Raw genomic sequence first — 12,763 nt, 5'->3', positions numbered from 1 at the left:
GGAGGAGAAGCGGCTGCTGGAGGAGAGGGGGCGCCTGGAGCCTGCCCTAGCCTGCGGTTGCCACGGCAACCTGTATGCTGAGTGAGTGGGAGTCTGAGTGTCTAAGGAGGGGTGGTAGGCAACCAGAAGGGGGCGCTGGGCCCCTCCTGGCCTCGCTTGCCCGTCCCTAGAACAGCCATCCCTTAGGCACCTTTGTCCCCTGTTGCTGGCTGTGAGCCCACTTCTGCCTGCACTTCCAGGAAGCCAGGGCTGGTAGACACAGTGGCCAGTGCCAGAGCCAGTCTGCAGTGGATCAACTGATCAGGCTTTTGGCCTTTTGGGCCCATCTCCTGGGCCCTACATGGGAACTAGCGAGGGTGTCTTGCAGAGATGGAGCAGGTGCCTGAGAGTGCTGGGCACATGTCCTTCTCCAAGAGATTGGGGGTGAGGACAGGGTTCCCACTACATATTCATCAGTACCTCAGACTCACCAGACAGCAGCCTAGTCCTTTCCAAGACCCTGCCCCACAGACAGCTGTCCTGGGTCCCTGGGCCACCTCTGCTCAGGAGTTACTTCTTCCCTGAACCCCTGGCTCTTACCCTCGTTCTCCAGTGAGGCCAGGGCTAGCCAGCTAGCAGCTGAATCATTTCTGTCTTTCTGCTCAGAATACTCCATGGCTGCCACCTTCCTCAGACCTCACTGAGGCCCCCAAACCTTGCAACATGAACTCCCTTGCATGGCCCTACCCCAGGACCTTTGCACAGACTGCCCCCTTGCCCCGTAGCTACCCTTGTCTACTGGACTTTGCTCACACTTTCTCAGGGCCCAGGAAGGCCTTGTCAATGGCATCACCCCAGTGCTCTACCCTGCTTTTATTTCTTTATTTCCTTGTGGTTCTTATGTCAAGGAACCTGGATGTTTCATTACATGCTTCTCTCTCCAACCAGAGGTTGGCTCTGCAGGGCTGTGTATGAGTCTGTGTCCCAACACCCAGGGAAGGAACTGCATGTGTAATTATTCACTAGAAAGGCTTCAGAATGCTGCCCTACTGGAAGCAGACAGGGGAGTGTCACAAGTTCAAGGCTAGCCTGGTCTACAAAGTGAAACCAAGCCACCCAGGATTAAATAGATTGTGATATTCTGTTTCAAAATAAATAAATGAATAGACTTTTAAAAATGTAAAGGCTGGGGGTGTACCCAGCTGACCACCAGGCATCCCTGTGTTACAGAGAGGCCAGAGCTACCCACAACACCCTGTACCCCTGAACACCTTTTCTCTAGTCTCCTATCAATCTACCCCTCCCCTATACCCAGGTTCTACCCTAAGTCCAGGATATCTGCAAAGTGAAGACCCAGTTATATCACTTGCTGCCCACAATTCTCAATGGCTCCCCATTGCCCCTGTAACCTAATATAGCACGCCAGGCTCATTTGTTAGGGGCCCTGCACAGGGCCTTCCTCCAACTCCGCCTCATACATGCAGCTCTGACAACCCGACACCTGACCCCGTCTCTCCCTAAGGTAATTCATCCTCTTTCCCACACTGTCTCTCTGATTTCTCCCTGAGTTGGACTCAGCCCAGTTGTTGATGGTCTCAGAGAAGAAGGTCTTATCTTCAACTACCACAAACCCAGCCCTGGGCACAGGGTAGGTGATTGTTAGAACAGGCGCAAAGAGCCAGGCACGCGGGGTGGAGGTGACATTCAAGACTGGGGCATATGTGTGAGTGCCACTGCAGTCAGGGACGTGCAAAGGTCCTGAGGCAGCAATGTGCTGAAACACAGCAGGCAGTCAGCAAATGAAGGGGGACTGAAGGTGGCACTTGTGGCCTCTGAGATGACCCTGGCCTTTTCTGTGCGTGAGGTGGAAGCATTTCTAAGCAAAAGAGGAATGAGATGTCATGTGAATGTTTACCTCTGCTGCAAAGGTATTCACTTCTGCTGCAGAGGTCTCCGCTGGAGAGTAGACTGTGTGGATTGTGGTCCTGGGACTGGAGGGGCACCTCAGTCTATTCCTTCCTTTTCCCCACCCCCCACCAAACCTAGGAACTTATTTTTCCCATCCGCTCCCCTCCCTGCCTATCAACCGTGTTCTCAACTCTGCCCCAGAGACACCGCGCCACCTCATCCCGGTCTCAAGGCCACTGCACCACCTCACCCTTGTGTCTGAGGCCACCGTACCACCTCATCCCGGTCTCAAGGCCACCGTACCACCTCATCCCGGTCTCAAGGCCACTGTGCCACCTCATCCCTGTGTCTGAGGCCACTGCACCTTTTCCATATCTTGAGGCCAGGAAAAGCTAGCTGCTTCTGGCCCCCACTCCAACGCCTTTGGCTATGAGGGTTTTATTCCCTAGGGCTCTGACTCCTCCCACGTGGGCCCTGACCCTGGGCCAGGCCCACCCTAAGTTTGCTCAGTCCAGGAATGCTACCAGACCTGGGCAGTGGATCTCATGCTGAGCCTCTCTACACTCCACAGGTGAACCCCGGACCTCTCTAAACCTAACTGACAACACCGAGGTCCAGCCCAGCTTCCTATCCACAGCTACAAAATACCTTTTCTTTCCTTATATGAGCCCTGTGTCTTTCTCACCTTAGGGAGGACTTCCTTCCAAGCTCTCTAGCCAGTTTCTCCTCCAGGCCATAGCTGGGGAGCCCCCTCCTCCAGGAAGCTCTGACCTACATGCCTGCCCACTTTGCTCTCTGCTATGGTAAGCTAGTACCAGGGTGGCGGGGTCCACCTCCCAGTGTTCCTGTTCACCCAGGCTTCACCTCCCATGCCATGGCAGAAATCAGTGCTAGAAGCCAAGACCCCGGGACGAGGTGAACAGGATGCTCCTGGCCCTCTGATGGATGCATGCTGGCAGGGCGAGAGTGCAAAGCCCAGAGAGGGAAATTTCTGAGATGGATTCTCAATAGGGCAAAAGGACAAAGCCCCAGAATAGCATCCCCGGGTCCAAGGTTCAAATCCTGGAGGTCCACACTTCCAGCTTAATGACAAGATGTATATGCAGGTCACAGTTTGGGAATTCTGACTCTCAGCAGGGGCAGAGCCAGTGACTTAATAGGGTTGTAAGGCTCGAAATAACATTTGATTTGGGGCTGCAGGATCTCATAGTGGAGCACTTGTCCACCATACACAAGTCCTGGGTCCTGTCTCCACCACCTAAGATAGATAGATAGATAGATAGATAGATAGATAGATAGACAGACAGATAGATAGGCAGACAGACAGATAAGCAGTCTTTACTCCTGCTCTCCTGAGCATCTAGCATATGTCAGCCAGGCACTGGGGCAGGGGAGATGGTGGTAACGAGGTCGATTTGATCACGTGCTAGTGCAACTGAAGACAATGCCAGCGAGAGGAGCCTGAGGGCTTGCCTTTTCATTTTCTTTTTACTGTATGTATGTGTGTTTTCCTGCATGTATGTCTGTGTCCCATACATGTTCGGTGCCCACAGAAGCCAGAGAAGGTGAGGGACCCCGTCACTAGAGTTACAGACTGCTGTCAGTGGCCATGTGGGTGCTAGGAACTGCACCCAGGTCATCAGGAAGAGCAGCCAGTGCTCTTAACCACTGATCCATCTCTCTGGGTAATTACCTGGAGACGACACTTCAGCTAAGTCACGCAGAAATCCATGGAAGGAAAAAGTATTCTAGGCCATCCGTGGTTTGTGCAAAGGTCCTGTTTACAGAACAGGTCCAGGGAGAATGAGGAAATCAAAACAGTGGGGAGGCAGCCAGACTATGTCTGAGTCCCGAAGCACTTGTGGTCCCCAAATGGGGGTCCCTCTCAGTTGATATTCTGGGCCATTATTGTTCTTGGTGAGCTAAGAAGGGCTTCTTACATCCTCTTTACAGTGAAGAGGATGATGAACTTGTAATAGAGCTGTTCCACAAAGCCCACAGAAATTCCTATCTTGCTTTTTGGGGCAGGGGGGTAACCAAACCTGGGCTCAGAGCCATAGAATATACTTCTCAACTGGGCAATTCTGCCTTGGGGTCAGTCTGGAGAGGCTACTGAGTGTAGTGCAGTGGTGTGTGGGGGGGGGGATGCTGCTGCCATTGGGTAGGGGTAGCCCTAAGGTGTCGTTAGGCACCCTACAGATTGCACAGCAGTCTCATAAAAAAACACCACGAAGAGCTTGTGGGTTCCCAAGCCTGTCATCCCAGCACTCAGGAAGCTGAGGCAAGAGAGTGGAAGGTGTGTGCCCAGCCTGGGACACACCGGGAGGAGAGAGAGGGTGCCCAAGAGAGAAAGAGCTAGCATGCACATCAGGATCCAACATCGGGGGCACCACTGGGCCACCAGTGGCCCACAGTCCACTTGTGACTTTTAAGCTTTTTTTTAGCTTCTGGGGGGGTGTCACTGTTTATTTTTAGCTGGGGGGGGTTGCTGAACTATTTTTAGTCTTCAATTTATTGACTGAATTGTTATCTCCCCCCACACACTTTGGAGTGGGAGGTGAGCAAGACATAGAATTCTGGTTACTAGCTCCCCAAGGCCCAGAGAAACCGAAATCATGGGGAAGGCCCCATCTCAGGGAGAAGTAGGGTCAGTGCCCAAGGGACCTTGGGAGCAACTGCTCAGACCTTGACTCAGGGGCTCCCAGCCCCCTGGGGAGGGTAAGTATTCCTTGAATTGCCACTCCAGGACCTAACCCCTGTAGCACACAGTAATTTGGATCCATGTTCCCACAAAGACAACCTTACACACAAAGGTACCTGTGAGTACCGCGAGACTGTCCCCAGGTGGGCACAGGCATGCAAAGAACGTAGTATGGCTAACCCAGCCCAGGCCTTACTTCTGAAAAGGGGGTCAGGTCAAAGCTGTCACACAGGGCTCCTCTCCAGCTCTAAGGAACCCTCCTGTTCAGTCAAGAGTGCCAGTCCACCTGCCTCACTCCCTCCTTCCTCCCTCAGCTTAGAAACCTCGTCTTTATTATTTGTAATCATGTTTACGTGGGGGGGGGCGGGGGACAGCATGAGTGAAGGTGCTCGTGAATGCTAGAGACATCAGGTCCCTTGGAGCTGGAGTGGCGGGTAGCTATGAACTGATGTGGGTGCTGGAAACTGAATTCTGGTCCTCTACAAGAGCAGCACATTCTTTTAATCTCTGAGCCACCTCTCTCTCTCTCTCTCTCTCTCTCTCTCTCTCTCTCTCTCTCTCTCACTTTCTCTCTCTCTCTCTCAATTGTTAAAATGTCTCCCTCTGCAGCCTAGCTTGGCCTTGAATTCATGCTCAGCCCTCCAAGTCTTGGGAGGGTAGGCTGGTACCACCACATGCAGCTCAGCCAAGAGTTCTTCCAGGGCCCCCGAGCTCCAAGAGCACACCTAGCAACAAGATCCCCGAACTTCTGAATCTTACTCAGGCAGACAGACAGTAAACAGACAGGCGCAATAAATTAGGAAATTACAGAGGTGTGAAAGCCACAGGCTCCACAGAAAGCCAGGAGTGCTGTGGGAGCTGCAGTTCGAAGCCTAGTGCATAGGCCATGTCCTGGACGGAACTGCCTTTGAGAAGGTGGGATTTCCAAGAGCATGGTAGATGTGAAGGAGTGGGGTGAGAGGCGGTGACATCACGTTCTACACCGAGGTGCAGCCTGAGGGGTGAGGGTCTCTGTGTGCAGTCTAGGGCCATCCTCCCTAGAATGAACACACACACACACACACACACACACACACACACACACACACACACGAGCACACCTTCTCTTTGTCAAGCTGTGAGCCAAGGGAACAGAAGTGGCCACTGTCACAGTGGTACCTCACGCCTGGCACCCAGCAGAAAAAGCACTTGTATTTGCAGCTTGCTTGGAGAGGAGCGCCAATCCTGCTTGCTCCAAGCAGTTCTGGGACACACAGCTGAGCCTACACTAGCAGGTGTGGGCAAAGGAGAGCCCTCCTGTCCTGTGCACACAGACAGCTGCCCCAGAGTCACCCCTCAGCAAAACTCACCAAGGGATGCATCATTCGGACCCACAGGGGCAAGAAGCTACACACCCGGATGCAGGCAGAAGTGGAAACCAGCGGGATGTGGAGAGCCCCCACCCCAACCCCAGGACCCCAATTTCTGTATTCAGTAGCAACCATTTGGTTCCATCCCAGGCAGAGAGGCATGCTGTCTTGCTGGGCACCTTCAGCTCACCAGGGAACCCCCACCTTGGTCAGCCCCTCCCCCAGTATCCCCACAGAGGAGCTGGAGGAGGGGAAGTGTCTGGCAACTGGAAATCTGATCCCTGAGAGCAGCCCACACAGAAGCCAGAGCTTTCAGTGTCCTTGGCCACGTCTGGCTGGAGAACCGGCAGAGGGCGGGAACAGAGACCAGAAGCTTCCCCGTCTGCAGTGGAAGGCGGCTCCCACTCCTACAACACTTTAGGGGTATACACTCCAGGGGTTCTCCTGTTAGATGCCCAAGCCGAGGCTGATGCACCAAAGGGTCTCTGGCCAGCCTGGTGGGACAGCCGACACACAGACACAAGAGACACAGGCGGCAGACAGTCCCACGTGCAGGTGGAAACCAGAGGGCCTGATGCAAACAGACTCCGCCTGGACCAGGCGTCCGCGGCTCCTCCCCCCTCGTGGGGCTTCCAGAGCGCCCCCTAGGAGAAGGGGGTTCCCCAGGGCAGGCTGGGAATAGAAGCCTAGCTTCGCGTCTCCGGCCTCCCACCTCCTCCTCCCGGGCTCAGTGGCCCAGGTGCACTGGTCTCCAGCTCCCCACCCTCCCCCAACTCTGGGGGCTATCTCCACACCTAAGGGTGTCCAGCGGCACACGTGATAGTGGACTATGCCAGTCCCCACAAACAGGAGTCAGGACGCACGTCAGAAGGCAGAGCAACAGGGTGGCCCAAGCCAGAGGAGGGAGATGGCATACCAGCAGGAGGGCCAGTACCCACACATCCACGTCCGTGGCTGTGGCTCGGTGCAAAGGTGCCAGGCCGCCAGCCATGGGATTAGTTCCCCTTTCCGCCTTCCAGATGAGTTTTCATCTCTGTAATTAATGGGCAAGTCATATCTGAACGGCGTGGCAGACAAATTGCTAGTTAGGAAAATCACAGATAATTTTCTCGATATGATAATGAAGGTTGTATTCTGTCTCTTATTTTCCCTGTTTCCATCCTACTTTTAAGTAATAAATTCGGCACTAATGGGCAGGGTGTGGAGAAGAAGTCATCTGTCCCCAAAGCTGGGACCTGTCCTAGCCGGCCTCCCCTAACACATACACACACCAAGGTCCCCAGCGCCTGACTGTGGGCAGATGGAGAAGAGGATGCTAGGGGGACCCTCAATGGAACACCCTGACATTCCATGATTGATGGGGTAGTACAGGGTCTAGGAAGCCGGTGGAGCACAAGGAGCCGTCAGGTTGGGGGCCAGAATGGAGTTGGACTTCGGGTCATTCCTGCCCTTGGGGTGCAGGAGAGAGAGACAGGTACCGATGGGTCTCTCAGCAGCACTGGAGGTCAACAGGCCCAGAACAGACATCCACCCTCAGGTGTCCTCCACACCTGTCCCCACGCCATCCACCTCCCTCTCCACGGTAACCCCTCACTCTATCGGAGGCATGAGGGTGAGCAGAGACAGGGGGAGACAGACAGAGATAAAGAGGCTGCCAGCCATCTTGGCGGCCATCTTGAACCCCTCCCCCAACTCCCCCAAACGCACCACATGTTTGGATATGGGAAGACAAACCCTGGCTCTGGGTCCCACAGAGGCTGGGAAAGAAGGGGGATCTGGTTCACACTGGGACAGGAGGGACACCCACGAAGATGCCAAGGCCGAGAAGGCGGGGTGAGGGGACCAGGAGGGTACAGTATATAAGATGCTGGGCAAGGATAGGGCTGGGAGCCGACCTAGACGAGAAGTGTAGGGGCTGGATGTGGGAGCTTAGGGGCTGTTTGCCGGCGGGGTGCCGTCTTCACATAGGTGCCTGGGGCGCACTGAAGTGATGCCATTGAGGGCATTTTCTGGCCACTGCTGGAGTACACACGACCCTCCCACCACACACACACACACACACACACACACACACACACACACGAACTGGACTTTCATCCCAGGACCCTCAAACTGGACGATGACAGCTGAACCACACAGCTCTATTTCAGGAACACCTGGAAGAGGGGAGAGCTCGTTTGGGTAGATCTAACCTGACAGCCTCCATCGGTGCTTAACCGGGTACCGCACGCCTGCACCCGGTCCTGCCCACGGCGCCCCTCCGGGCTGAAACCCTCTCGACACCCAGACAGCCCGCTCCCCATCCCCCCGCGCCATGCCTCCCGGAGAAAAACAACCCTAAACCCAGCATCCTGCGGTGCCGGCCCCCCGACATGGCTTCTCTGGGGAGCCGGGGCCCGCGCGCCGCGCGCACACGCACCCTCTCCACTCACACCCAGACACCTACACAAACAGGGCGCCAAGCACCCGCGCGCACACGCACCGGGGACACGCAGGCACCGCCGCGCCGCTTCCCCACAAAGGCCGGCGCGCGCGCGGGCACACGCAGCCACGCGCGGGCACACTCGCGGTCCCCTCCCCCTGCAGGGCACCCTGCGGCCGCCCATCCGCACCCCCACCGAGCCCCCGGCGGGCGGGGGTAGGGTGCCTCCCCCGCCCCTCTCGCCGCGCACACCTGGCCCAGGTGCGGCGTGGCCTGCGACTCCCGCACACTCACCTGTCCAGCGGCGCTTCGGGGTCGGCCGTGCGCGCTCCTCCGGCGGCTCCGCGAAGCCGGGCCCCCCGCCCGGCACATCTCCCGGAGCCCGGCCCAGGGGGAAGCGGGGAGGGGGTGGCTGAGCGAGGGCGGCCTCCGTGTCCCTTCCTTCCTCGGGCCCAGCACTGCCGCCACCGACCAAAATTTAAAAGGGGGGAAAAAAGGGAGGAAAAAAAAAAGAGAGAGAGAGAGAGAGAGAGAGGAAAGAAAAGGCGGATCGCGGCGCTCCGGAGGCGGCCCCGGCCCCGGGCGCGCGGGTCTGCGCCCCTCCCGGGGAGCGAGGCGTGGAGGCGGAGGGGCGGGGGCGGCGTCAGAGCTCGGGGGGCTGGGGCGAGGCGGAGCCCCCCGAGGCGGCGCCGGCTGCCCGCATCTCCCCCGCAGCTCCGAGGCCCCGACGGAGGCGGCACGTGTGTGCCCAGGCGACTTCCCAGCGCCCCCGGACGGCAGCGGGCGAAGGGTTAACGCGGCAGCCCGGGCGGCCCCGCAGGCCCCCGCCGCCCGGCGGCGCCGCTCCCGGGCCCGCGCGGCCCCATCCGCCGGGGCGTCTCCGGCAGACGGCGGGGCGGGGGCGCCGCAGCGCTGGCTGCTCCCGCGCCGACCGCTCGCGCTGCCCGCGGGGGGCCGGGGCTAGGCGGCTGGAGGCAGGCGCGGCGGCGTCGCGCCCCCGGGGTGGCCGGAGCAGGGGGCGCGGGGCCGGGCCCGTGGGCACCGCAGGACGCGCGGAGCGAGCGGGCGCGGGGCACCAGCAATGACAAGCCGCCTGCTCTCGGCGCTCCCCGGCCCGCCGGCTCCGGGAGGGGGGCGGCGGGCAAGCGCAAAAACCTGGCCTGGACTCCACGCCCGGGACTGGCCTCCGCAGACCTCCCGTGCTCCCCAGCGACGGGCCCGGAAACCCGGCCTGGAGTTCCACTCGCCTCCCCCAAGGAAAAGTGGGCAGAGGGAGGCGACGCGCTAGATCCCCTAGTTGGGCCAGGGGGTGGTGGGGTGCGACGGGCAGCAGGAAGAACCGGAACGGATTCTACTGCCGTGCTGTGCAGAAAGCGCCTAACTGGTGAGGGGTAAATGGGGAGCTGTGCAAGGACTGCGCAAAACCTGGCCCAGATTAGGCGGAGCGGGCAGGGACGGCGGGGAGGGGGGCGCTTGTGGGAGCTGCGACAAGGCCAGATGCACCCGAAGCACGCAAATTTCGGGCCGGATTCTTCCCGGGGAGACAGAGTAATGCGTCAAGCCTGTGCAGTGGTAGCAAGCAAGACCTGGACCAGAGCTCTCCGACCCGGGCTTGCAGGAGGGTCGGAGGGGGTGCTGCTTAGTGACTGACAACAGCGTAGGCTGTCCCCCATCATCCTGACAGCTACGTGCTATAGGGAGGGGCAAAATGAGGGCTGGACTGAGGTATGGAGGGATCCCGCGCGCTGGCTGCAACGGTGCCTGCAGGTAAAAGCGGTTTCTGGATCCTAGGTGATGCTACAGGAAGGGGATGTGGTGTGGATCCCGCTACCCTGGGAGACCAGACCTACAATAAAAAGCGAGGGAGGGACGCAAAGCCAGGACTGGAGTATAGGCGGGATGGGATGAGGCACCCCCACCCCCCCACCCCAGCAGAAGAGAGCCTTGGCAACCGGACAGGGGCCTGGAGCTGACCAGGCTGCTGGAGCGGAGGAGAGGTTAGTATCTATAAACGCCTCAAGCGTCTGGCTTTGGAGGGGGTGGGTAAAGAAGAAAAAATATTGAATTTTAGGCTCCTGGCGGGAGCAAAAGCCCGGTGCAGATTTTCACAACCTAAGAACTACACGGCAGCTGATGGACTGAAGAAGTAGGGCAGCGGACCGAGCTTGGATTCTAGACCTCGGACTCAGTGAGTGAGGCCGGAGGCTGCGTTCAGGCCCCGGCTGCAGATGAAGCCTCGGATTCCCTCTCAGGATGGGGAAGGCCGTCGACCTGGCCAAATCCCTGGAGCCAAAGCTATCATTGCCAAGACCCACAGTGGGGGCTATAAAACCGGGCCTCGTGCCAAAAACCGGCACTTCGGCAGTACAGGCAAGTCAGTGCAGGGTGGGGGCTGGGGAAGGGGGAGTCCTGAGAGCTAAGAGCGAAGCTTGGAAGCTGCCGCGCTGCGAATCCGTTTTACGAAAGATGGGTGCAACTCTTAAGATTGATGGCTGGGGAGGAGCAAAACCGGGGCTTGGATTCTTGGGGAATGGAGTCCACCCAAATGCAGCCTAAATATCGAATCAGGTAGCTTATTCGAGTTCAAAGTCCGGCTGAATTTTAGCACTCTGAAGCCTTAGGAGGGCAGATAAACTCTGATGTGGATTTTTAGAGAAAGGGACGTGTTGGGGTTAGAGCAGGGGATAAAAGTCCATCTCTGTGTCCAAGGAAGGCGACGCATTGCTGCCCAAGCTGTCTGCTGAGTGGATGAACGTCAGAAAAGGCTTTGAAAGTAGACGGGATTGAAGCGGTCACTACACAGAACTTGGGTGGGTTTTGAATAGGAACAAAGATTATCCACGAAAGCCTGAATGCATATGGTAGGCCCTTAACCTGGTTCCAAAACTCCCTTCTAAGCAGCACGTGCTGCTGGCGGAGTCGGGTGGGAGGCACGGTAACAGTAGATGTCAAGGAGGGCTGGGTAGAACTAGGAGCTACCCGTGTAATTCTCGTTCCTACTTCTTTAAAAACACACCTTTCCTCCAGGACTGGGGGTTCTTGGCTCTTCAAAACCTAAAATCTGTGGTCTCCAAACTTCAGGTAGGAGTACTTAGGTGGGGTGCTGTACCCCCGCCCCAAGACTCAATGTTTCAAGAACATCAGCCATGAGCCTAAGTGACCAGGCCCTGGGAACTGAATCCAGGGAACCAGAGACACATCTTGAGTGCAGAAAGGTGTGACTGACTGATGGTTATGGTCAGAGAGGAGGGTCCCATCTCTCTGTGCCTCAGTTTCCCACTTTGACATACTAACGAACCCCTGAAAAGCTTGCTGTTCTCACATCTGAGTGCGCGTGGTGTGTGTGTGTGTGTGTGTGTGTGTGTGTGTGTGTGTGTGTGTGTGTAGCACTGGGGCTAGTGTTCAGTGGCCTATCATGTGTAAGGCCCTGGGTTCCACCTCCAGCCCGAAGGGCTTCCCATTTCTCCCGGCAGTCCACCCATCTCTACCGCAAAGCAATCCAGGAGGTATTCCGAACTAGCACTCTCCGTTATGAGGAAAAGTCGTGCCATATTTTTTTTTTAAGGACCAAGGCTCAGTTTGGAAAAATTCTGGCAGGCTGGCCCTTCCCCCTCCAGCTTTCCGGATCCCTTCTCTCCCCCAATGCTGGTGGGCAGTGGTGCGCCCCTGGTGGCAGCCGGATTGGCTTGCCAGCCTCCTTCCTATGAGTGGCTCTTGGGCTCTTGGGCAGAGGGCTCACAAGGCAAAGGATGCAAGGAGGCTGTGAACGCGAAGAGTCACCCCCACACCCCGACTCTCTGCCTGCGCAGTCGCAATGGAGGCTGCGCTGGCAGCCGGGCTCCGGGAACCAAAGCTTCTGCGCGCGCGCAGACTCGCCCCTGCGGGCGCCACTAACCCCTAACTCCTTAGTGGTACCCAAGGCCCTGACACAGTACACTTGGCTTCTAACATCCTGCCTTTCGCTTCGGGACGCTATGCAGAGTGACCACGTGGTTCGTTCCTTGACACTACATTCTGTACATCTAGTCCCATTGGATTTTTATGCACAAGCTGTCCCTTGTCTTGGTTACCTCTGAGTTTACAAGGCACGACACTTCATCTTTTGAGCACCATGTTCTAGAGGGCACCTATGCCCAGAGTGTCCCAGCATGAAGGTACCCTATATTTTCCGACATCTTTAGGATCCCATATTCTGAACGTCTAGAACATTAGACACCTCAGTCCTAGGCGTTATGGTACCCTCCTTGGGCCATCATGTGGCGCCTACAGGCTCAGTGAACTCTTGTCCCCAGCGCTCCCTATTTGCTTGTCTCAGGCCCGCCACCTTCCAGTGGTGGGGGTGGGGTTGCTGCACCTGCTAGAGTGAGTGGACCTGTCATGGGAGCTGGGTGCGCTCCTGCTGCC

Source organism: Peromyscus eremicus, chromosome 5 (genome assembly GCF_949786415.1).
Source record: "Peromyscus eremicus chromosome 5, PerEre_H2_v1, whole genome shotgun sequence".
Taxonomy (NCBI): domain Eukaryota; kingdom Metazoa; phylum Chordata; class Mammalia; order Rodentia; family Cricetidae; genus Peromyscus; species Peromyscus eremicus.
The sequence above is the reverse complement of the archived record's forward strand: the minus strand, read 5'-3'. Positions refer to the sequence as shown.